The sequence below is a fragment of the Suncus etruscus genome, chromosome 7, assembly GCF_024139225.1.
Source record: "Suncus etruscus isolate mSunEtr1 chromosome 7, mSunEtr1.pri.cur, whole genome shotgun sequence".
Lineage (NCBI taxonomy): Eukaryota > Metazoa > Chordata > Mammalia > Eulipotyphla > Soricidae > Suncus > Suncus etruscus.
In genome coordinates, this window is record NC_064854.1 from 98,856,082 (window position 1) to 98,881,226 (window position 25,145).

General features: G+C 51.9%; 1 protein-coding gene across 1 annotated transcript in view; it reads left to right on the forward strand.

Moving 5' to 3' along the window:
* The first annotated feature begins 1,930 nt into the window (after positions 1–1,930).
* KCNJ12 (potassium inwardly rectifying channel subfamily J member 12) overlaps positions 1,931–25,145 on the forward strand; it is a 39,591-nt gene continuing 16,376 nt past the window's right edge. Inside the window, exon 1 of the mRNA XM_049776903.1 lies at positions 1,931–2,286. The gene's annotated coding sequence lies outside the window, so the exon portion shown is untranslated. The remainder of the gene's footprint in view (positions 2,287–25,145) is intronic.

A 25,145-nucleotide genomic window follows, 5' to 3' on the forward strand; every position in this document is an offset into this window, starting at 1 on the left:
CGCTGAAATCTTGTATGTGTGTGGGGAGGACTTTTTCCCCCCCCTTATTGTTCTCAGCAGCCATCTAGGTCAGGGTGCTAACCTAGCTCTGAGTCCTGGTACTATCTACCATGTCCCCCTCCCTAAACTTCAGCTTTCTCTGTAAAAAGGGGCCAGTAAGCATGTCCACCCCTTTGCTCTAGGGATTGGGAAATGAATCCACAAGCCACTGGCTGCAGACCTGCTGGTGCAGAGTGCTCTGTCCATGGTAGCCCTTCTTCCTGTGGAACCCCTCACAGCGCTTCCAGTAGATCCATTCTCAGCGAGTCCTCACTCTAACTCCAGAAAATGGGAATGCTCTTGGTTCACATCGGACTCAGGGGAAGTGAGACCCAGAAGGCAAAGCTCCAGTCTTTTCTGTTGGTCAGTAAGGGGGTGGGACTCCAACTGGGCCTCAGGACAGCCTGAGGTCAGTGAGTTGGCACGGAGGGCAGGAAACATCTACAGGTTGCATGGGGGCAGTATCCCAGGGCTGGGAGGCTAGAGCTGGTGTGGCCTGCAAACTGTTGGGTCTGAGCAGCCAGTAATCTGGGCGGAGGCCAGAGAGCCATTCTCCTTGGTTAGAATCCTGCAGCCAGTCTCCCTGCTGTGCAGACACATAATTATATTTCACATTAAAGGGGAAGCTGGAGGCTGAGGAGCCCCGGAGCTCTTTGAGGCTTGTGCTTCGGCCACAGACCTGCCTCCTCGGCCCAGTTCTGTGACCCCAAGCAAGGAGTCAGATGGGTGATAAAGTGGGGTCTTCCTTGGTCTGGACTAGACAGACAAGTCTGTCCGTCAGGATGAAAGGCCTAGCCCTGCGGGAGGCTGAGAGATCTGAGGACCAGACAATAGGCCTCAGGAGGTTGGGAGGGCAGGGGAGAGGGGATGGAGTGGAGTGGGGGCAGCCTGAAAGAAAAACCTGAGTTTCCTGGGGCAGGGTTGGGAAGAGAAGAGGTTTACCAGAGGGTCACATGGGGTTCAGGAGTGTTGGAAATTTGGGTGAGGGAAGGAAGAAGGAAGAGAGAATGAGAGCACACGGGGAGGAGCAGGGAGGAGAAGGCAGACTAGCAGAAAGCTGGGAGGAGTGAGACACGATGAGAAAGGAGGAAGTGGTGTGTGCAAAGGGAGCCGTGCGTGCCCGGCGTGCAAGGTGCAAGGCACAGCGTGGGAATGTGGGAGCCTAGATCTGTGTGCACGTGCAGTTCTTCTTACCCCCGCAGTGCACTTCGCATGTGCACGCACCTGTGCACCTGCAACCACGGTGCACGCCCGCGCCTGCGTTTTTTTTTTTTTTTTCTTTTTCCATATGTGGCTATGGATGCGCCGAGGGGGGAAGGCGTGTGCAACTCGTGTGTGTGCGTGTGTCAGCGAGTCTTGCCTATGTGTGCACTCGCCATGCACCTGTGTGTGTGCGCGTGTCCCTGGGAGGACATGCCACTTTGTGTGTGTGTGTGTGTGTGTGTGTGTGTGTGTGTGTGCGCGTGTGTGCGCGCTTGCGCGCGCGCCCCAGTGCCCAAGTGGCTGCTGCTGGGGTGTGTGTGTAAGGGAGGGTGGCGGCTTGCTTGGGGCTTGGGGGGTGCTCTGGGGCAGGGGAAAGGACCCAGGTGGGCGGAGGCAGTGGCTGCTCGGGTGCTGGGCGGGCGAGCTATCGCCGGAGAGTTCAGAGGAGTTGGGGAGCTGGGCTCCCCGGCTGCAGAGAGCGGGGCGCAGAGCTGGGTGCGCGCCGAGCCGAGCCTCATCCCCGCCGCCTCCTCTCCTCTCCTCTCCTCTCCTCGCCCTCCATTCCGCGCTCCCCGCCTTCTCCCCCCGGTCTCGCCGCTGCTGCCACCGCCTCCCTGGGAACGGTAGCCGGGGGCGAGGGGCTGCTGGCGCGGCAAGGCGCGGGGCGGGGAGGCGCGGGGCATCGGGGGCTCTGGGGAGCTTGCCCGCCCGCCCGCCCAGCACCGAGCGGATCCTTCCCGGGATCAGATAACACAGCCGGCGGGGGAGGGGGGTGGAACCGAGGGACACACGCCAAGAGCGCGGGCCAGAACCCCGCGCGCTCTGCTGCCCGGCCGGGGGGCGCCGTCCAGGTGGCAGAAGCCAGGAGGAGGGGGATCGGCGTCCCAGGACCGGCGCGCCCCTGGAGCATGGAGCACCCCCGGAGGCTGCCCTAAGGAGGCGGCGGCGGCGATGCGGCCAGCACGGTGGCAGCCGGGGCCAGGAGCGGCCGCTCCAAGCTCGGAGGACGCGCAGCGCGCACTGCCGGTGGTGGCACCGACCGAGGTAAGTGCGCGGCCCTCGGGGTGGGGATGGGCTGGGTCCCCTTGTCCCGCAGGCCCCCCTCCGAGGCCCGAGGGGGTGCAGCGGCCCCCAAGGTGGGTTGCGAAGGCTGTTTGCACGCTCTCGCTTTCTTTTCCTCCTGTGTTTTTCCTCCCCTGGGTGAAGCCATCCGAGGAGGAAACGCTGACTGCGAGCTTTTTTTCTTCCCCTGCCATGTCTCCGGCCACCGCCACCACCAGGGAACTTTGCTCCCTGCCATTGTTGGTCTTGGTAGTGGTGGTGGGGGGGCTTTCTGGGAAACTTTGAGGCTCCCCTGTCCCCCCCCTTTTATGCCCGGCTTATAGGAAGGGGTTCGAAAGGGAATGTTAGGAGGCACTTTCCCTCTTGGCATCCTCCGCTTGACCTTCTCACACACACCCTGGATGTTGGGAGGGGAGTGGATGCCCAGGGGTGGGAGACTTGAGAACCACGCACCTCGGGAGGCCCCCCACATCCCATATTTAGGCATTGCAGGTGCTCCGAGGCGCTTCTTTTGCCCACCCCCCTGTGCTCTCTGGGAGTCGAAATGTTCTGGAAACGGGTTGTGCTGGCCAGCGGCGGTACATAACTCCAGCCGCACCTTTCTCTGCATTTAGAAGCCGGCTTTGGGCGCTGAACTCAGGGTCCCCCTATGCTGAGAAGCCTCTCGGGGGTTTCAGGGCCTGAGTACCCCCATAGGCTCCTGTGTCACATCAGGGCTATCTTGGGGGCCAGGGTGGCAGGGAACTGGGAGCTCTTCCCAGTGACAAGTGGGGTGGGATGGGATGGGGGCATTCCCTGAAGCTGAGGCCCTAGCCGTGTTCGTCCCTGGCGCCTGGTCTGTTGGAGCCTGCACATGTCATGTGAGGTTGGTTTGGGAGCTGGTTTGGGAGCGGAGCCAGGAAAAGTGGTGCTCAGGAGGTGGGCTTAGATGCTGGAGCTCTCCTACCTCCTCCCTGCCTGGCTCTGTCCTGCTTCCCATCTTCCCTGGTTACCCATCTGAGTGTGCCACGGCCCGGGAGCCCAGGCCTGGGACCTCCCGTAACCCCCAGCCCCCAGACACCTCCCGAACCCTGAATCTCCTGGGCTCTGCCTTCCAGAGTGCTGAGGCGCCCACACGTCGCTGAAATCAGCAGCCGCCTCCTCGAAGGTGCGAACCCAGGAGGCGTTAGCCTCCGGCCTACCCTCACCCTTCCTTGAGGAGTCCCTGAGGCCAGCCGGCTGATGCCCCTCCTAGCCAGGCTCCCACCCTGGAGTGCTCCTGAGTGGAGTGCTCCTGTCTTAGCTCTGCCCGGACTACCGCCATGTGGCCAGGGAGGGCCAGGAGGGGATCCTGGAGGTTTGTGGGCTTCCTGTGGAGTACTCACTTCTCTTCTGAGAAGAACATCCGTCCTGGGGCCTGAACCCCCAAAGAGACTCCTGAACAGGTCTGTGGCTCAGTTTTCGGGGCCTTCTTTCCTCCAGCCAGACTGGAAGTCAGCATCTCTAAGAATGGACTAGGAAGGACCCTTATCCTTTGCATTCAAGACCCCCACAGAGCTCAGAGCCGGGGGGAGGAGCTTGAGCAGTTCTGGGGTGAGGAGAGGGCTGGAGTGAGCATTCTACCCTGGTGCATGGCTAGTTTGGAGGCTGGGGTTTCTGAGCAGGTCTGGCAGCATCATTCACCTCCCCGATCCCTCTTCCAGTGAGGGAGAGCCATCCCAGGAGCCTTCTATGTCCATCCACCACTACAGACCCCCCCCCCCCATAGGCTTTCCTGTAGGCACCCAACTGGAGGTCAGTGGACTGTATGCCAGAAGACAGAAGGGCCCAGAGAGGAAGCTTCCATTCCTCATCCAAAATCATACAGCGGGGCAGGATTTGAACAGAAGCCTCCAGCTCGCTCTGCCCAGGTCAGTGGTCAGCTCTTGACAGGCTTCCTGCCCCAGAGCCATGGCATCTATCCCCTCAGACAGCCAGTAGCAGGGAGGTGACCCTGAAGACTGTGTGATGGGGAAATAATACTGATGGCAAAGATATCAGTAGCAAAGGGCAGCAGTGCCCCTCAGTTCAGCAGCTCTGCCCGTGGACAGCTTTCTCTGGCCTATGGTGCCCAGGATCACAGTTGGCAGCACAAAACATGACACCTGGAGGCCTTAGCACATGTATCTAGGAAGTGACCGTGCCTCTCTCCCAGGATCCTCTGTGGCTCCTGCCTGCATGAGGCTTTCCAAGTACCCTCTGAGCCCACTATTGCACTACCTTGCCTTCCCTCTCTGGGCCAAGCTCTGAGCTGGCCCAGCCCTCCAACAGGTGCAGGTGGTGGCTGCTGCTGCCCCTGCCAAGGCCTTCCCGTGAGTGACACATGGGCACACCTGCCCTTCCCTTGAGGCCTATGACTGGAGCTCTGCCACAGGCTGGCACGAGGTGAGGCTAGGCGGGAGGTGGCTCGTGGGCAGCGGGAGGATGGAGGTTGGATTGGCCACTCAGGAGCAGTGGTGGGTGTGGGCTCTGTCCCACGGAATGGCTGCGTCGGGGACTTGGCAGCGTGCTCACTCGGGAGCCGGCAGCAGGGAGAGTGGAGATGAAAGAGCCTGCCTGAAACGGGGCCTGAAACTGGGCCGCGGGCAGGGCGGGGAGACCAGGAGGCCTGGGCAGTGCCGGGTGTGGGGAACACTGAGCTTCAGGAGGGGGGCAGCTGTTCAGAAGGTGCTGGGCTTCAGAGCAGGATGGAAGCCTTCTCGGGGCACTGGCTGAGGGCCCAGTGCTCCACCGGCTGATTTAATTTCCTAATGGGCTTCCAGTGCTGAGGATGGCATCCGCTCCACTGTACAAACAGCAGGCTTCAGGCCTGGGAGGTGTAGGGTGGAGGGTGGGGGTGAAGGGGCTCGGACAGGAAGTTCTGCCACACTCCCCTCTTTGCAAGACACCCCAGCCAGTACATGCTGTCCCTACACACACGGAGGTGCCACCAGAGAGGCTTTGCCACCTCTCAGGCCTGGTTCCCTACAGGGTCCTGGAACCTGGCTGTCTCTTTGCTCCCATGCAGCTGTATCTGACAAGGATGAAGGCTAGGATCTTGAGTGCTCAGCAAAGGTGTAGGGTTTCCTGTCAGGACTGACTTCCGGGTCACAGAAGTTCCTCAACTCATGGGGCTGGCTGTAGGTTCTGGGGTGGGCACCAGGGGTAGTGCTTAGCTGCAGCCCTATTGTCCTCACCCACAGCAAGTGTCTACTAATAGGGCACTAAACAAGTGGAGACCAAACTCATCAGGGGGCTCCTACAGGGAAGGAGATGAGGGGGTGAGGGCATTTGTGACTTTTTTTTTTTTTGATTTTTGGGCCACACCCAGCGGTGCTCAGGGGTCACTCCTGGCTGTCTGCTCAGAAATAGCTCCTGGCAGGCACGGGGGACCATATGGGACACCTGGATTCGAACCAACCACCTTTGGTCCTGGATCGGCTGCTTGCAAGGCAAACGCCACTGTGCTATCTCTCCGGGCCCGCATTTGTGACTTTCAAGCCTGGGTCATTCCTGTCCTGCCTACCCTTGTCCATGTGGGGAAACCAAGGCCCAGAGAGTGGCGTGAATTGCTGCAGCAGAAGGCCTCGAGGGGCTCGACACATACCCAGTAGGGTGTCCTGCCTTGCTGCTGAAGTGCACTGTAGGGACCAGGGAGCGGGTACATCTTCTGCACTGTCCTCAGGCCTGCAGCATCTTTCCCCTTAGGACACATAGCCAGACCAGGGCAGCAACTCCAGACTTCAAGCCTGGTCCCCATACTCCTGCTGCTTTGTGCTGCTGAGGAACCCTTCACCTTCAGCGTGGTCCCATAGGGGAGGCTGCTTTCTCATGGATTTCTCATGCTTTCTCATGGGGCCCTCATGGATGCCTAACCATACCCTGGACTCCCTCTGGGGACTTTGGTCCCAGCACAATCCTCAGCCTTGGGCCTGGTCACAGTGCCTCCTCCCTCCTTACCATATCCCAGGCCTGCTCCCCATTATTTTCTTTGCCTTCTGTATCCTTTCCACAGACTCCCACCTGCCTCCTGCCTGTGCCTCAGGATCTTTGCACTTGCTTCCCCTCTGCCTTGCCCGAGAATGCTTGCCCATTGTTCATCACTTGCATCTTCTCTTTTATCTTCTTAGCTCTTTCCCAGAAGCACTTTTATGAGCCTGGTTTGGCTACCCTGAAACCTAACAGCCTTCCCTGCTTTCCACCCAAGTCCTTTCCTGCTTCTTCTGGGATAGGGTAGAGGGTGGTTTACGTCATTTCACACGTCGTGTTTTCATTGCTCCTCTGTTCCTTGGCTGGCTCCCACCTGGAACATGAACTCTGGGCTCTCGGGGTTTAGGGGTGCTTGTTTGAATGTGTCCTCTGTGCTGGAGCAGTCCCTCTCTGCAGGAGGCATTGGGGGTGAATAGGCCAGTCCCTTTGCCCATGGGCCAACATAGGACCCGCTCATCACCAGAGCTGCCTGCTTGCCCTGCAGATGAGGAAGGGAAGCCTCAGCGAGGAGCTGGCTGGCCCCAGAGCTGGCGCTTGCTGGGCAGCACTGGCACCAAACCTTTCCTGGAGCCCGTGGCCTGCCATCTGTCTGTGTGAGGGGAGGGAGTCTGTGTGTATTTCTGTCCCCTCTGCCTTGCACTCTCTGATCTGTGACCCCACCTGCTTTCAGCTCTCAGCCTGTCTGTGTCCCGGGTGCCTGGCCTCCTGCCAGCTCCAGCTGTCTGCACCCTACCCTATGCGGGTCAGAGCCGGCCTCACCTCTGATCCAAGTACAGGGAGATGCGGATTCTGTGAGAATGGGCTTGGGAAACTCTCGCTCCCTTTAGCCCATCTTTCCTGCATTTTCTTGCAGTAGCCTGGGTGGCTGCATTTATGGGGCCGCCCACCCCAACCCCCCCCCACCTGCCTGATTAAGCATATCAGAGCCCCATTGCTGGGTCTGCTGTCAGTCTTACATGCCCCTGGCAATGCTCTCTGTACAGGATACCCAGACTTTCATTTTTTTTTTTTTATGTCTGATAAACCGACTATCATCAAGTTCTCAGTTGCCCTATTATGAAGAACCACTTTGCTTGCCCCATGGGCAAAGCCCAGTCTGGCCTCTCTGTCCACAAATCCTGTTGCCTCTGATAAGCTGGGGCTCAGGGCCCCTTCTATGGGTGACCAAACAGCTTCCCAGACACTCTACCATCTGCCTGCTGGCCATTGAATTGAGGTGCTTAGGCAGGGCTCCCCTCTGGTCCAGAAAAGGGACCCATTTCTGCTAAGAACTAGATTTATCTCCTGGTGTCTCTGTACATGACCCTCGGGCTTCATGCTCAGAACCAGAGTCTTCTCCTGGGGTCTCTAGCCTGCCCCACCTGTGAGAAGTATGTGGGAGGCAGGTCATTTGACTATCCCACGAGTAAGGATATCCCGAGTTCCAGAGAGGGGCCCCCTTAGCCAGAGATGCACAGTTCCTTAGGAGCCAAGTGGAGGAGCCCACCTCTCCATCACCAACCCCCCAGCCTGGCTCTTAGGCTCTTAGTTTGGAGACTGGCTCTCAAGGGCTGGCAGGAGGGAGTGTAGGGGGGTACAGAGGGGTTGAACTATGTGTGTGTAAACACCCAAAAAGCAGAGGGCAAGAGAGGTCAGTGAGAGGCTGCAGGGCTCCCTCCTTGACTGCCTCACTCTCCTTCCCAGCTGCAAGCCCAAGCCCCCTGAGCCAGCGGCTCCAGCCCTGCAATTCTCCAGCACTTAAAGCAAAAATAAATCGCTGCCAGCAGCTGGCATTTTGGGTGGCAGCAGCCGCACCATCCCTCCAAACCCCCCACCATTCGACCCTAGGCCTCTGGGCTCTTGAATCCAAGCCAAGACCAAACCCGGCTTCCTCCAGGGCTAAAGGAGGACCTGAAGAGCTAAGGGACATTGGCCCCATCCTTTCCCTTTAGAGAACTAGAAACTTAGCAAGGCTCTGATGTCTGTGGGAGCAAGGGCCAGAGAAGGAAACTGTGCACCGCTGAGTCTCATGGGGGGAAGGCAGAGGTACACGGACACTTTGAAACTCTTGACGTGCTTTGATCCTGGGGTCCATTGAGGGACTTTTTTTTTCTTTGCACTCACCTGTCGGCCCAGGACCTCCATTGAGGGACTTTAAAAGACTATTTCCCAAAGGGGCTTACTCCTAGCTCAAGGCTCAAGGATCATTCCTGAGCCCAAAGTTGGGAGCCATATAGGGTGCTGGGATCCAACCTGGGCCATCTATGTGAAAACCAAATGTCATATCTGCTATACTATCTCTCCAACCTCTGAGCTTAGATCTTTGAACCAAGCAGGTCATGGATAGGACTGAGGACACATATCTGCTCAGGCCCTGGGGGATCACCTTATTTTCTACCATTGGGGCCACACCAGACATCTTTTCTTTTCAGCCCTCCTTCCTCATCTCAGAGGATCCTCGAGGTTTTGAGTATTTCATGCAAGGCCACCACATATTGGTGGTAAAGCATCAAACAAGTCTAGTGAAAGAAGGTGAAATTTTCCTTCACAAAACCTCTCTGCACCCTGGTCCCTAGCTCTGTGTTCTTTTCTGGGAGGGGGCCAAGCAAGGGATGGAACCCAGGGCCTTCCACATTCAAGATTGCTTGCATCACTTTATACTCTTGAGATAAGCATTGTTGCAAGAGTGCAGGGTTATCCTAGTGTTGTGAAAATGCGTGATTGTAGTTACATGTGATTATAGGCAGCACATGTGGTTCTTCCTCACACTCACCTGCTGGCCTGCTGCTGCATCTAGGATCTTCCTACAGGCCAGGACTGTGCCTTCTCTGTGGAGGGGTGTTGGCATTAGGGTAAAATTCAGCTCCCAAACTGCCTGACTTCCAAGACTTCAAAGTCTTAAACACACAGGGTTAGGGAGGTTATAGCCTTTTGATTATTTTTCTTCTTCTTCTTTATTTTTTTGATTATTTTTCTTTTGGGGGACATAGTTATCTGTGCTCAGGACTTATGTGCCCTGGCTCTATGCTCAAAGATAACTCTTTTTTATTAGTAATATCTTTATTTAAACACCTTGATTACAAATATGATTGTAGTTGGGTTTCAATTATGTAAAAAACACCCCCCCTTCACCAGTGCAAGCTTTTTCATGTCTCAAGCCCAATTTTGCCAGTTCTCTAGCTTGGTTTGAACGGGATCAGCTCTCTCTGGGGATCATGAAAAACCACCAATGAGACTGAGTCTGAGAGGCATGTGCTCATTCCTAATGTAAAGCCTCAGTTTCTCTGTTTGTAAAATGGGGGTAAGCATTGTGTCCACACCTGGACTTCACTTATCTGGATCTCTGCTCTGCAGCCAGGGAGGTCAGGCAGCTTCCTCGCCCTGCTTATCCCTGCCACCCACCCAGTCTCTGCTGTGAGGACCGGAGGCTCAGCCATGCCTGTTACTTGGACCTGCTGGGCTTCAAGCTGTTGGTTGCACCTGCCAGCTTGGGATAGCCAGGTCTCTCTGGAGCCCTGAAAGACTGTAGTATCACTGAGTAGAATGTCTTTCCATTCTAATCCCCAGGCAGCTCTGGATTGTCCTAATCCCTCCCTGGGGCCTGGGTAACAGAGGAGACCCTTTGCTTCCTTCTAGGGGTGCCACTGGCCATACCTCACTGGCACCTGAGGTCCTGGCTCCATTCCCATAACAGGTGCTTTGGCCCAGAAGCCGCAGGTGACCATATCCTGCCCTGACACAGATGTTCAGCCTTTTAGGGGTATCAGCCCTGAGGGGCTACATGAATGCCAGGACTTCCCCACCCAACCCTGTGTAGTTTAGGTTTTAGACTGCTAGGACTGAAGCGAGCGGTGTGGCTGCCTTGTGCTTTGGTCTCTGCTGTGGGGTCTGTGGGATGGGGAAGGCTGGGATGAGTCCCTGTTTCTGACATCAAGGCTTGAAAAGCCCTGGGGAATGGTTTTGGGGGGTGCTTCTTAAAAAAGAGAAAGGACTAAACAGAACCCCATGATCCAGATTAGTGACTGCCCCAACACAGTCCACACCAGGGCACTTTGTACAACACAGGGTACTGGGTTCTGGGGAAGTCTGAAGTCAGGTCACTGCCAGGATTGGAGTCTGCAGTTCTGAAGGATGGAGGGCTCCAACTACACTCTCTGCCACTTGGCTGCCAGCAGCCCTGTCTTCCCTTGAAGTCCTCCTTCTCTGAGCTCCTCTCTCTTTTTTGGGGGGGGGTGTCACACCCAGCAGCACTCAGGGGCTACTCCTGGTTCTATGCTCAGAAACTGCCCCCGGCATGCTTGGGGGACCATATGAGATGCTGAGATTCGAACCACCGTCCTTCTGCATGCAAGGCAAACGCCTTACCGCTGTGCTATCTCTCTGGCCCCTGAGCTCCTCTCTCTTAATGTTCTTTTGTCCCTTATTCAGGACACTTGTCATTGGACTTAGGCCCTTGCCTTCAGGAGTCTCCTTCCAAAAACTGAATAATAATGCTAGAGACCCCTTATCTAAATGAGGTCATACACAGAGATTCCCAGTCAATGTATTTTTTTGGGGTGTGGGGAGACCTCCCAGAAGTGCTTTCGGGACAAGCAGGGCTGACCCACTTGTGCTATGGTGTGGGATTAATCGAATCCCATCCCACTCAGTATACACCTTCTTACTCATTGGTTGGAAACATCTTTTGAATGTAGTACCTTGGATTGGTGTTTAGACCACTTAATCTCCACCTCTTGATGTGGTCTGATTCTTCCTAATAAATTCCCTGGGTTTCAGGAAAATGCTCTCTTGTGTTTCCAGATTTCCCATTGAACTTCCTGCATCTTAGGAGCTGAAGGCTTATGTATTGGAACTCCTAAATCCGCTTTACCTTCTTTAGTGTGTGGATTATTTCCTACATCAATATTAGCTTCCAGACTCATGTCTCTCCAATGTCCTTGGCTTTGGAACTTGAGGCCTGATTTTAACACTATGGTATTACCCATGGTGGGCATGTGAGAACAGACACCCCTAAACCTGGCATCTTTTTCCTTTTTTTTTATTCCAAGATTTGGGCCACACTCAGAGATGTTCAGGCCTTAGTCCTGGCAAGGCTCAGAGGACAATGGAATGCCAGTGATTGAACCTGGATAGGCCTGTGCAAGGCAAGTGTCCTACCTGATGTACTATAGCTTCAGTCCTGAAGTGTCTTTTTTTTTGAGGGACATCACCAATGAACTCTCTGCATGTGGTTAATCTGGGAGTGCTTCCTATGTCTTGACTTTTTCTTTTTTAAGAAAGAGTCTGCTTTAGCAATGGGTCTTGGAGATATATAGACTTGGGTTGATGAGTTTAGGTGCTGCTGCTCATCTACGTGCCTTCAGGCTAGTCTTCTTCCTGATGTCTTCCTTTACTCATCTGTGATATGGAAGCCTTGGAAGTCTGTCCTCTGTCTTCATCCAGCAAGGTGGCCAAGCAAGTGCCCTGGGCGGAGATGGCACTGTGGTAGACAGAGATGGCAGTTTTATAGGTTCAGCCACTGTTTTCACTGTTGTCTTGCATAGCAGCATTTCCCACCTGAGCAGTAACCCAATGCATGATCAGCTGGTCCTCTGTGCAGGGGCTGAACTTGGCTGTGGTTGTATGGAACACTGAAGAAAGTACCTAGAGACTTGAATCCTCAGGCTTCAGTTGTTTCCACAGAAAGTTCTGGAAGTGAACTTGCTAGGTCTAGGGACAGATACCTTGGTTGCCTGTGTGGTGGTCACTACAGTGCCTCCCATAAATAAAGGGGCCCCATTTGCTCCACTATTTGACTTTGGGTCCCACACCATAGAAATCTCTGAGACCTGAGTGAAGTCTGCAGAGGGCTGAGGTGCAGGAGGTGGCAGAGCAGAGATGGTCTTGTAGGGAAGGGGACTCTGGCCTCTGAAAACATGGTGCTCTGATGCCAGTGCTCCCTGGATGAAGTCTTGCTCTTGGATACTAAGAAAATCTGTCAGAGCCATCTCTAATCCTGAACAGAGTGGTCCTTGCTACCTGATTCCTCTCATCCCCAGTCACCCCAACATGTACATTCAGGTATAAAAACTTAAATGACACAAAAAACAAGTCCATGTGGAGTCTTCTGCCATTCAAGGTGACCTTACAGACAAATATTCTTACAGACACTTCAGATTTCAGATTCTACTTTTAACTGGGGTTCTTGGCTCCTGATCCATCTCTTCTCTCCCCATTCCAGAAATTCCACCCTTCTTTTCACCCCAAATAATGGGTCTCTACTGGTAGTATTGCCTTCTCTTTTGCTTAGGATTTCTACTTGCTCCTACCAGCCTTCCCCCCCCCCCCCCCGCCCCTCTCTCAGAACCTGTTGCCTTCATTGTTCTTCATTTTTTGTGATGGACTATTTTCCCTTCTGTCTGATGGTCCCCATCCCCATGCGCCATTACTCTAAAGAGTTCCTCTGTTTCTACTAGATACATCCCTATGACTTGACCCTCTTTTTCTAAGGGTAACCACTGAGAACTCACTGTAGTCAAATACTTTCCCCAAGCACCAGGATGATCCAGAAAACAAAACAAAGTTCATCCTATATCAGTGATAAAACAAATCAACTCTTGGGGTTGGAGAGAAACTACATTGGGTTACTGATTTTGGAACATCATAATGACCCCCAAGACCCACCAGAAATGACCGATTAGCACAGAACTAGGGGTAAACCCTGAGTATAGCCAGGTGTAACCCTAAAACCAAAATACAAAAAGAACAACAACAACAACAACAACAAAAACAAGTACTAGGAATAGAGGGAAATTTTCTCAACTTAATAAAGACTACCCAAAACCTTCAGTTAACATATACTTAGTGGTGAAGAACTCTTATTTCCCACTGAGACCAGAAACAATGCAAGGATGCCCTTTCTCACCACTCCTTTTCAGTATTGTACTAGAAGACCTTATTAAATGCAAGAAGACAAGAAAAAGAAATGAAAGATTGAGAAGATATGCATGTCTTTGCAAACAAAATGGTCAAACATATAGAAAATTTGGACCATTAGACAATACAAAAATCATAGAACTGATTATAGCAAGACTGCATAATATAGGTTAATATATATGAAATCCAGTAATTTTCTTATACACCAGAGATGAATAAGTGGAAGTTGAGTTGAAAAATTAATACCCTCAGCTGTCCAAGAGTCACTCACACTATGTACCTTCTACTTCCCATCATTCCTTATTATCAGACCTTCCTAAATCACTGACTTTGATTAGATCTAATTATCCTGATTCCCTTGGTTGAAGTGATCCGTTTAAGAATGGGTTTCTTGGGCCTGGAGAGATAGCACAGCGGCGTTTGCCTTGCAAGCAGCCGATCCAGGACCAAAGGTGGTTGGTTTGAATTCCGGTGTCTCATATGGTCCCCATGCCTTCCAGGAGCTATTTCTGAGCAGACAGCCAGGAGTGACCCCTGAACACCGCCAGGTGTGACCCAAAAACCAAAAAAAAAATGGGTTTCTTTTTAAAACTTTTTTAGTTATGGGCCCGAAGAGATAGCACAACGGTGTTTGCCTTGCAAGCAGCTGATCCAGGACCAAAGGTGGTTGGTTCGAATCCCGGTGTCCCATATGGTCCCCCATGCCTGCCAGGAGCTATTTCTGAGCAGACAGCCAGGATTAAGCCCTGAGCAACGCTGGGTGTGGCCCAAAAACCAAAACCAAAATCAAACAAAACTTTTTTAGTTATAACTCAATCGTCCATTTGTTCTTCCTCTTTCTGTGCTGCAAACTTTTAGCCATGGTAAACTCTGTGCTCTTGGGTTTTGTTTGGTGTGAAGTGGAATGTTCTGGAGATAGAAGACACTCTCCATGGAAATTGATCTCCCTCACTGTTTCTCCTACTTGCCATCATTCATGGTAGGGGGACCGTTAAATAAACTTAAAATACCACACACATACATATATATGTATGCTAGCATATACTGTATTTATATCTTTGTTTTTGTTTTTATCAAGGCCATACCTTGTGTTGATCAGGGGCTACTCCTAGTTCTCTTTTCAGGGCACCATGTGGACCTGGGGAACAAACACAGACCTTCTACATGCAAAGCTTGCATTCAATCTCTAACACTATCCACCCCCAACATAAATTTAAAATAAGAACAAAACAAAACAGAAACATTTACATTAACATGCTAAATGTTAATTGTTTAGTATATGTCTAATGTTTGTACAAAATCTATAAGGGAAAAACTACAAGATTCTGATTGAAGAAAACCATATAAAAACTAAGTAAATGGGAAAATATTCAATATCTATGGCTCAGAAGCCTTATTCTTGTCAAGATGACCTCTTGTTTATAGATACAGTAAAATCCCAATTAAAATACCAACAAGTTGTTTTGTGGAAGTCAATAGACTGATTCTAAAGTTTACAGAGAGGTACAAGGCTCAAGATGGCCAACAGAGCCTGGTAGAAGCAGGACAGAGCCAGAAAGGGGGATGGCATGGAGTGGAAAGGGTCATGTTATCTGATTTAACACTTACTATCAAGCTCTGTTAGTCAGGACATTGTGGTATTGGCAAAAGGATAGACAATAGATCAAAACAGAACAGACGAAGTCTAGAAATAGAATTCTTTAAGTATAGTCAATCAATCTTTGACAAAAGAGCAAAGGCAATACAAAGGAGCAAGGCTCATTTTGGAAAGGATGTTAAAGGGCTTGACATCCACATACAAAAAATCCTAGATACAGGCCTAATGCTTTATAAAACCTATTCACAATGAACCATAGACTTAAATGTAAAGTACATTACTGGGGGCTGGAGAGATGGCATGGAGGTAGAGTGTTCGCCTTGCATGCAGAAGGATGGTGGTTCGAATCCCGACATCCCATATGGTCCCCTGAGCCTGCCAGAAGCGATTTCTGAGCATAGAGTCAGGAGTAACCCCTGAGTGCTGCTGGGTATGACCCCAAAACAAAGAGAAACAAATAAAGCACATTACTGGAAGTAAATGTAGGGAACATCTAGGTTATTTGGGGGTATAGTTAAGTCTTTTTGGTCTTGTTTGGATGGATCTACACCTGGCAATTCTCAGGGGTTACTCCTGGCTCTGCATTCTGGAATTACTCCTGGTGGGACTGGGGGGACAGTATGGGATCCTGGGGATCAAATCAGAGTTGGCAGCATGAAAAGCAAGCACCCTAAGCCTGTTTAGAGTACAGGCGGGGGTCGGGTGGGGAGGAGGGAGATTTGGGACATTGGTGATGGGAATGTTGCACTAGTGATGGGTGGCGTTCTTTACATGACTGAAACCCAAACACAATCATGTATGTAATCAAGGTGTTTAAATAAAATATAAAAAAAAATAAAAAAAAGAAAAAGAAAGAAAAGCAAGCACCCTAAACACTGTATTATTGCTCTGGCCCCTACCTAGGCTTCTTAGACGCAACATCAAAAACTTCTATTCTGTGAAGTAAAGATCAAGATAATTAGAAGGACAGACAGAGACTGGGGGACAATATTTGTGAAAGCGAACCATAAAGGACCAAATTATACAAAAAGTTCTTAAATATCAACAATAAGAGAACAACCCATTTTTAAAAACTGGGCCAAAGGCCTTAATGGACACGTCAATAAAGATGTACATTTGGAAAATAGACATTTGAAAAGGTGCTCAAAATTCTGTGTCATCAGAGAAATGAGACTAACACATGCCACAGCATAACTAGGAAAATGGCCTGAATCCAGGCCACTGGAACACTGCATGCTGGGAAGAGGTAGGACAATGGAACTCATTGGTTGTCATTTTTAATGAAAAATGACACAATCCTAAGGAGACAGTTTGGTCATTTCTTAAAAACGAAACATATTCTCACCATATCCTATAGCAATCCTTCTCCTTGGTATTTACCTCGTGGGGTAGATAACTCATTCATTCACTGAAACCTGCACATAGATGTTCATAGCAACCCTGTTTATAACTGCCAAAACTTGAAAGCATCCTAGGTGCTGTTAAGTGGTTGAATGGATAAGTAAACTGTGGTGCATTCAGATGGTGGAATATTATTTACTGATCAAAATAAATGATCCCTCTAGCTGTGCAAAGACCTGGAGGGAACATTGAAGGCATCTGGCTAAGAGACAAACCAGATGAAAAGGCTACTCACTGCATGATTCTAACTACAGAGCATTCTAGAAAGTAAAAACAAAACAACAAAAAACAAAAAACAAAAAAATATGGAGTGATAAGAGCAGTGGTTGCCAGAATTTAAGTGCAGGCAAGATGAATAAATGGAGGTCAGAGGATTTTTTTCTGTGGGACTTCCCACGTAAGCCATACTCAGAATGCCCAAGGCCCCTTTCAATGAACTGGACAGCAGCATTGTGATAGGACTTGGTAACTGGTGCTACCTAGGACAATCAGGACCACCTAGGCCTCTCCAGCTACACCTATGGTTCTGAGGATACCATTTGGAGCCAGGGATTGAACAGTCAGGCTTGTTCTTGTCATTTTTCCTAACCCCTCTACTATTTCCCACCTCCCATCATACCCTTGAGGATTTTAAAGGCACAAAATACAGCATAACTCTTTAAATGTCACCATTTGTCCAAATTCATGGCATCTACAATAGCAAGAGTAAGCCATGAATTGAACTCTGAACTCTGGTTGATGATGGTCTACAGTTTTCTCAGTTGTAATGATGCCCCACTGTGGTCAGAGATGCAAAAAAAGTGGGGACTGTGCTGGGGTGAGGGTCATACAGGAAACAGTCTGAAATTGTTTCCCAGTAATTTTAGTATTACACTTACCTAAATAGTAGACATATTAATAATATCTTATTGGGAAAAATGCAAAACCCTGCTAATGTCAGAGAATACCTTGCGCATGTATTCCTAAGCAGCCCAGGAACTTGTGAACAGATACTGTTTGCAATCTTAAGGGAGCCCAGAGAGGGTCTGAAAGAAGGACCCAGGGAGAGGCTAGAGGTAGGGATTGGTCACCCAATTCAATAGCAGACAGAACAGCATAGCATGGTGAGGGCCGTGGGGGTCTGCCTGGGCCCGCAGGCCTCATCATGTCCTGGAGCAGCTGTCTGACTGGGTCTTTCTTTTCTCTAACAATAGCCGATTTTCCCCCACTCCCTGGTCAATGGCCAGGGCTCTGCTGAGTGGCTGCCAGGAGTTGGGTTTGAATCTGTCAGGCTGCTTTTGGGCTCGCATCTCTTTCATGCACCTCCTCAAAGAAAAGTTGGGTTCTAAGCTGAAACTCACACAACATAAAATGAGTCCTTCATTTGGTGCTTGTGATCCAGACATGATTTGTATGTGCACTCATGGTGGCCAGCAGCGCCTCTTGCTTCCCAGCATTTTCAGCAACCCCACCTGCACCCTGAGCAGACCCCTAGCACCCTCCACTCCCCCACCCCTGGCAGCCCCACCTCTTGCTGTCTGCATGGATTGACCATTCTGCACATTGTACATAAATAGAACCACACAGTATGGGATCTTTGTATCTGGCCTCTTTCCCCGAGCAGGCTGTGTCCACGGCTCATCTGTGTGGTGGCAGGTCAGTACTTTCCCTCTCTTTGTGGCCTAGTGATGGTCCATTTTGTGGACCCCACAGTGAGTTTCAGCAGCTGACAAGTATCTGGGCTGTGTGGACCTAGCATGGGTAAAAACCGTGGCTTTGGGACCCCGTGTATAGCTGCCCTGGGCATATGCCTTGTTCTGTGGCTTTCCTGACATGTGCTCACATTGGCTTGTTGAGGTTAATTCCCTTCAAGTACCCTCACCAAGTCCTCTCAGCTTCTGCCTCATCTCCCTGACCTCAATAACCTACACCTCCTCCCAGGCGTATGCCCACTTGGCCCTGTGAAGTCAGGGCAATGTTGGGGGGTTGGGTCCACAGTCTGGCTACTTGCTAGCACTGTGTGTGCTCAGAACTCTGGCTCTCCCTGAGCATGGCTAAGCAAAGTGCTCTCTGAGAGTCTCCTCACTGGGTGTCCTATCCCTCCACTCCTATTCCCCATTCTAATCCTAACCCTTCCTCTCCTCCATCTGCAGCTGAGCTCTGGTATCCCCTAAGCCTGGGCCCCACCCTACCTCCCTGCAAAGGAGGATGTGGTAGACATGCTTAGGATGATCACCCACCAGAATAGCCCTTTGGCCAGGCTAGCCTGAGGTCCGTCTTCTAGTAGGTACTTTCTGGCTCTGTGTGTGTGTGCATGTATATATGTGTGTACATGGGTAAGGGGGATGTCAGTTACTCCAATGCCTGGATCTGGATTCCTCCAACCCACCGAGGAAGAACCCAGGTCTCTATCTCCAGTCTGTTGTTGCAGCGGTGGATGTGTGGCTGGTATGGGTTGCCCCCACTCCTGAGCTATAGCAATTGCTTTGGCAGAAAGCACTCTGGGCCTGCCTCATTGTTCCCATGCAATATGGGTTAAGATGCCGCCTACTAGTGAAGGTCCAGGGAGCCTTGCAGACTCACTGTCCAGTCCCAGCTCAGCTCACCACCTGTGCTCACTCGGGGGCACCAATGGAGGCTGTGCCCAGCCCAGCTGGTCTTTTAGTATTGGGGATGGGCAGGCCACAGGGGCCCTTTCTCTGACCCCCTCCGTAGGCTGCAGCTGCTCAAGGCGGGAGGCAAGGGCTCAGTGGAGCCCCCACCCCCTAATCAGCCTGTCAGCATGAAGCAGCCAGTAGTGCCCATGGCCAAATTTGGAGGGAGTTCAAGCCACCTGGTTCCTTTGGCCTGGTGGTGCTGGAAACTGGGGGCGGGGGGGGGGGTTAGTGGACCACACACACTGTCTTCTCTGCTCCCTGTCTCTCAATCCAGCCGCCTCGGTGCTTTGAAGCCTGGCTGGGTGCTGGAGAGCGTCTGAGGGAGGGCCTGGGCCGATGTGAGTGGGTCTGGCTAGCTGGTCTACCTTGATAGACACTATCAGGTGTCAGGGCCTTGTGGTTGAGATGGGCTATGAAGACTGGTGGGATAGGGGTGTGTGTGTGTGTGTGTGTGTGTGTGTGTGTGTGTGTGTGTGTGTGTGTGTGTGTTACTGAGGAAATGAGACCTCTCTTGTGTCTTCTAGGTTTTGTGAACACTTACATGCTGCTGCTTCTCCATAACGCCTTGTTGGGCTGCATTCTTTTTTTTTTTTCATTTTGAAGTAAAGTTAGAAAATTTTCTGGCCTCACAGATGATTCCCTCTGCCTCAGATGTGGGTCCAGCTCTGGCTGACAGAGACCCTATAAACCCTGTCTCAGGGCATCGATCTGTCATCTCACATAGCCGTCTGCTTCCCATTTCCTTATCTGCCCAGAATCTTTAAGCTTCCTATCTTTGCACAGGGCCCTGGTGGCCTGCCTCTGGTTCAAAGGGGCCCAGCTTTCTGCCAGCCTCTTGCCTGCTCTGTATTTTCAATGGGCCTCTCTCCCCAAACTCACCTTGTCTTCACTGATTTGCCCCTAGGGGTAGCAGTTAAGGATGGAGGCTGTGAGTTCATTCTGCTCCCCTTGCTCCCAGAGTGTTCAGAGCTCCTTGAAGCTTGTCTTGTGGGGCCCTAGATCTGCAGCTGCAGGATCAACCCTGAATCTGAGAGTAGCCTCCCTCCAGTAGGCCTAATGATGGGTTACAAATAGGTCTTGTTCAAGTGGGGAGTTGGGGGCTCTGGGGCCTGGTGCTGGCTTCTTGTCCTGTCATCAGGACCAGGCTTCAGCTCCATTGAGTCCCCAGGGCTCGCAGGCCATCTCTTAGTGCCTCATTTCTTTGTCTGTAAACCAAGATTGATTCATGGCCGTCTCATGTGGCTTCAATGAGCAAATCCAGGCTCAGGATGTGGGGACAGGCCCAGCTTGTGGTCTGGGCCCACTAAATTCTTGTCAGTTGCCATTTCATGGCAGCATGGATCCCATCTCGGCCTTGCCCTGGATGCTTTGGGCTGCTACAGTAACTTACTTTGAGAGTGGGTGTTACTTATTTATTTTTTAGGGTGCAGATACCAACTTTGATTATGACTATGACAGAGGCCCTCTGGGGGCTACAGAGAGTTAGGGGAGACTCCAGACCCAGTTGGGGGCCTGAGGACAAGCCAGAGATGAATGGGAAGTTGGGTGAGTTCTAAGAGAGTAGGGACTGCCTGAGCAAAGGCATAGAGTTGGGAACAGGAAATGCCACTTCATCTTCTTTCTAGAAACTTCTCCTTAGTCCTGCAGGGGCCACAGAATAGGGGTTTTTGGAAGGTTTGGACATAACCCACACATGGTTTGGCTAAATCAGGAGGGCCTGGACTGCTTCTTGCTGAGACCCTGACTGGGGAGAGGAATGTCGCTTTCTGTGCTGACGGTCATGGTGATGGTAACAGAATTGTTCTCCGTAGATTCCTCCTAGACTTTCTCTGGAGCTCAGTCACCCTCGCATGGACTCATTTCTTACCTCTGTATCACAGGAGGGTACCCAGGTGGGTGCAGTGACCCATCCAAGTTACCTGTCATTGTGCCTGGGAGAGAGTCAGGGGAGCCACACTCAGCAGGCCCGGACCTGAGAGTAGTCATGTGTGCTAAGGCTGGAGTGGCTGGGCGCCTGCTGGGTGGCCACTGTGCCTGCCCCATTCTGCCACTGAGCTCGGGCACTAACCATGCTGACAGGCCTCTGAACCCGGCTTGGCCCAGCCCTGGTGCTGTGAGGTTTCTGGCTGACAGGTTTGCTGGATGGGTAGGTGGGACTCTCTTAATGCCAGAATGGGACTGAGGGTCTATTAGTTTCACATACCTGACTGTTCCCATATTCCATGTGTATCTCTGTGAGAAAAGAATGACATGCTCAGCCAACGGTGAGGGAAACTGGCTCAGAGGGGCAACTGGTGCCTGGGAGATCCAGCGGTTCTGCAATCACACTGCCTGTGCTTTGAGCTGCGCTGGCCCCCTGCCACCAACCCCTCCCATGTCACCATCTTCAGAGGTTTTGCTAGTGTCCTGTAGACACTAAACCCCAGATGGGGAGGGACATCCTGCCCACAGGAATCAGGGGAACAGTCAGCTTAGTTCTCTGGGATTTTAGAGAAGCCAGAGAACTCTGTCTGGAGCTAACACCTCTGTGAGGGGTGCTGAGAGGTCATTCCTGTGCCACAGAACCTCATTTGTCTCTGTGCTGACAGCTGGGTCCCAGGTTGGGCTCCTGATACTGTACATTATAGTGAGGCCCAACATCCAATAAGGGGGACAGCACGTGGTTATATCTTCAGGTCCCAGTGGGACCTTTATTCTCGCCCTCACCCCCCCCATCCCAGGCTCCTCCCATCACTCAGGGTAGTCACAGTTCACAGGGGTCACCCAGGGCACTAATAGGAACACACACATACACATACATACATACATACATACATTTGGGTTTTGGGCCACATTCGGTGACACTCAGGGATTACTCCTGGCGATGTGCTCAGAAATCGCTCCTGACTTGGGGGACCTTATGGGAAGCCGAGGATCAAACTGAGGTCTGTCCTGACCCAGGAACACATTCTTGAGTAAGGTCACATATCTGACTTTTGTGTCTGGATGTGTGACTCTGGGCGAGTCTCTTGACCTCTCTGCACCCTGGTTTCCTCCTCTGTAAAGCAGGGATCTCTGCTACCTAGAGCAGGTAGGAGACACAGGTTCTGTGGCCACCTGCTGGGTTTATTCTCTAGCCCTGTGTGACTTTGAGTCAGTTCCTTCACCCATCTGCCCCTCTCTTCCTCGGTCAGAGAAGAGAGCTCTGACAGCACACAGGGGATTGTCCTTGTGCCCCTGTGCGTGGAGGCCTGGCCCCAGATTCAGCTCAGAGCTGCCCCAAAGAGCACAGGACACAGTACCTCAGAGTGAGTCCACTTTCTAGACTTGCCCATGTGGGGGTTTTAGCTCCTGCTGCCTGCGGGGAGCGAGTCACCGCGGTTCCCATGCACTGTCTGATGGAATATAAATAGCAGGCAGTGTGTTTGCCAGCGAGGAGAGGGAGGTGGCTGAGGGCCGGCCTCTTCCCCGCCCTGCACGCCCTGGCGGCAGTGCTGACAGCGGGCCATGGGGAAGAGCAGGAGAAAGGTGCTCCTGAATAAATCATCCTGTGATAGGGCTAATGCACAGGCCACAAGGCAGCATGTGCAATTAGTGGGTTAATTGTGCAGAGAGAGTGACCTCTGGGTGAGCCTGGGTGGGGGTGGGACAGGCTCACAAAGTGCCTGGTGTCTGGGGGTGTCTTCATTGTGGGCTTGATGATTGTGGGAGTGAACTTTCCCCAAATCTATATGGACTGGGTCCCGCTGACCTGGGATCTCCACTAGTTAGGTAGTGGGAGAAAGAAAGAGAGATAAGGAGAAGAGAGAAGAGGAGGAGGAGGAGAGAGGGTGAGAGAGAGAAGAGAGAGAGAGAGAGAGAGAGAGAGAGAGAGAGAGAGAGAGAGAGAGAGAGAGAGAGAGAGAGAGAATTGTGTAAGGCTGAGCTGAAACTCACCCAACTCCAGAAGTTTGAGTCCATTTTGCTTTGCCTTTCTATTGTTGCTTGTTTTGGGTTTGGGGGACACACAAAGGGTGTGAGTAGTGCTCAGGGGATTATGCAGTGGTAGGGTTGAGCCCTGGCCTCCCACAATGCAAAGCTTGTGCTCTAGTCCTTTGAGTTCTCTCTGTGGCCTTTGTTTTTATTTTTTTGGTTTTCTTTTTTTTTTTTTTTATTCCCTTTTGATCCAAGGCTGTCCCAGCTTAATCTGTTCTTGTCCTGTTGCCAGGGTGACCAGATCATCCCTGCACCCCCAAACACTGCCAGGAGGGACGACGAGTGTCCAGGTCTGCAGCCTAGCCTATGAGGCACACATGTGAGGCCACCCAGAGCTTATGTTTGCACACGCAAGACCTCTGCAGGTGCTCAGTTTGGTCCTGAGTACTAAGCACCCTGCGTTGCATGGTCATGGTCCCTTGACTGTGTTCCTGCAGGTGGCACCATAGCCTGAGCTTAGCTGGGTGTGAAGCCAGCCACACGCCCATGCCAGCCTTCTCTGGCCTGTGGAGAGGTCTGTATGTGCCCTCATGGAGAGGAACGTGTGTCCTGCCTGTCATCTTTATGACAAGGTGACAGGTCTTGGTGGTGCTGCTGGACAACCCACACTGACCTGTCTGGGAGCTTCATTGCCCTACGAGGAAAAAAGGAGCAGTGTTCTCTGTGTCCAGTCAGTGGAGCCGGGGGTCTATGCAGTGACATGCTTGTCCCACACTGTGATAATGTCGCTGCTTATTTTTCTGCTCCCCATCCCTGCCCTAGTAAGACAGATACTCCCAAATCCTTGACTTTGCATCTGTTTCCAGGGTAACACACCAGCTCTGTACCTGCTCAGACCCTCGAGAGTAGCACAGCCTGTACCCCAGGCCAGGAGTCCATGAAGGAGGTGGCACTTTGCAGCACCTGGTGTGAGCCAGACCAGCGTGTGGTCACGTAGCATAGACAAACTCCATGGGTCCATGGCAGTTGTAAAAGGGACAGGGACATGCCCATGTCTGCCTCCTTTGGTCTTTGGAGAGAATCAGGACCATTTAACAGATGCAAATATCAAGGCAAGGATTCAGCAGACAATGTGTGCTTTGAAGGTGGAGGTGGCAGACCATGGCAGGTGTGGCAGGACCCCAGCATTTCACACTCTGGATCCATACCTGGTCATCTGGTGCACTTGGGTGTCTCTTTTGAAGGGACACAGTGCCCAGACACTAACCAGTCTGTGGCTTTGGGGTGCTGTAGTCTCACTCTAATCTTGTGTTAACCTTTCCGAGCAGAAGTAACCCAGAAATGGCTCTGTAGGGTTGGTCAGAGATGCACACACATGGGGCCAAATAGAAGTTCCTATCTGGGCAGAGCTTTTCCGGAGGACATCATTGGCTTCCACAACTGCACTGGGTCCATTGCTGGCATGTGACATGCTGTCCTGAGGAGCAAATCCCTGAACACATCTCATTTTCCTAGGCACAAGCTCAAAGAATGCCGATGACTCAAGGTCACACAGCAATAGCAGACATCCCTCCCGCCCTGCCAGCCCTAGACTCTTGGCACTTCCTGTATCTCCATAGCACAGTTAGCTACGAGGGAGAAGTTGGTGTGAGCCAGCAGTTAGAGAAGGCCTTCCCCATAGAAGGTGACTCTGAGCCAGACCTGTGGAGAGACTGTGGTTTCTCCTTCCACCATTACGACCAGACCTATGGAGTCCTGGGTCTCTTGGTCTCCCTTCTAGGGACAAAAGAGTCCCCAGAGGGCCTGGAACAATGTGTGATTTGGGGTGCAGTGTAGCAATTGAGGAGTAAGAGCACCATCGGCTCCTTGCCAGGGTGTTCCCCAGTCTCAAGTCCCCTTATTATGGAGAGGAAAAGAGCCTGCTTTCCCAGACATCAGGGGAGTCGCACAGTCCCTGTTAGATCCCCATGTCCCAGAAAACTGCAGGTTTATATTTCTGCTCTGAGAGCCGCAGGCTCCTTGAAGATGCGTTTGTGCAATGAATGAATGAGTGAAAGAGGGAATCAGTGGCTTCGACACCAGGCAGCGCCGGCCTGGTCTACCTGGGCGATGCAGATGTCTTTGATGTCTCTGTGCTTAGAAGCATGTGTCTGCCGGTGAGGACACAGGCTCACAAAGGGAGCGGGTATGTGGGAGCCGCGTCAAGCATTATTTTAGAAGATGCGATCAGTGATCAGCATGCTGTTCGTAATAACGCTGCGGACATCAGAGCTAGCAGAGGCCCTGACACCAGCTGCCCTGAGCACCAGGCTTTGCAGGGAAAGAATGAAGAAATGGATGTTTCTTTTCTGATAAAACTCCCAGAGCTGTGACTTCCAACTTTGGGACTTTGGCCCCCTGGAACTCACTTCCTACATGCAGTCTTCCTAGCA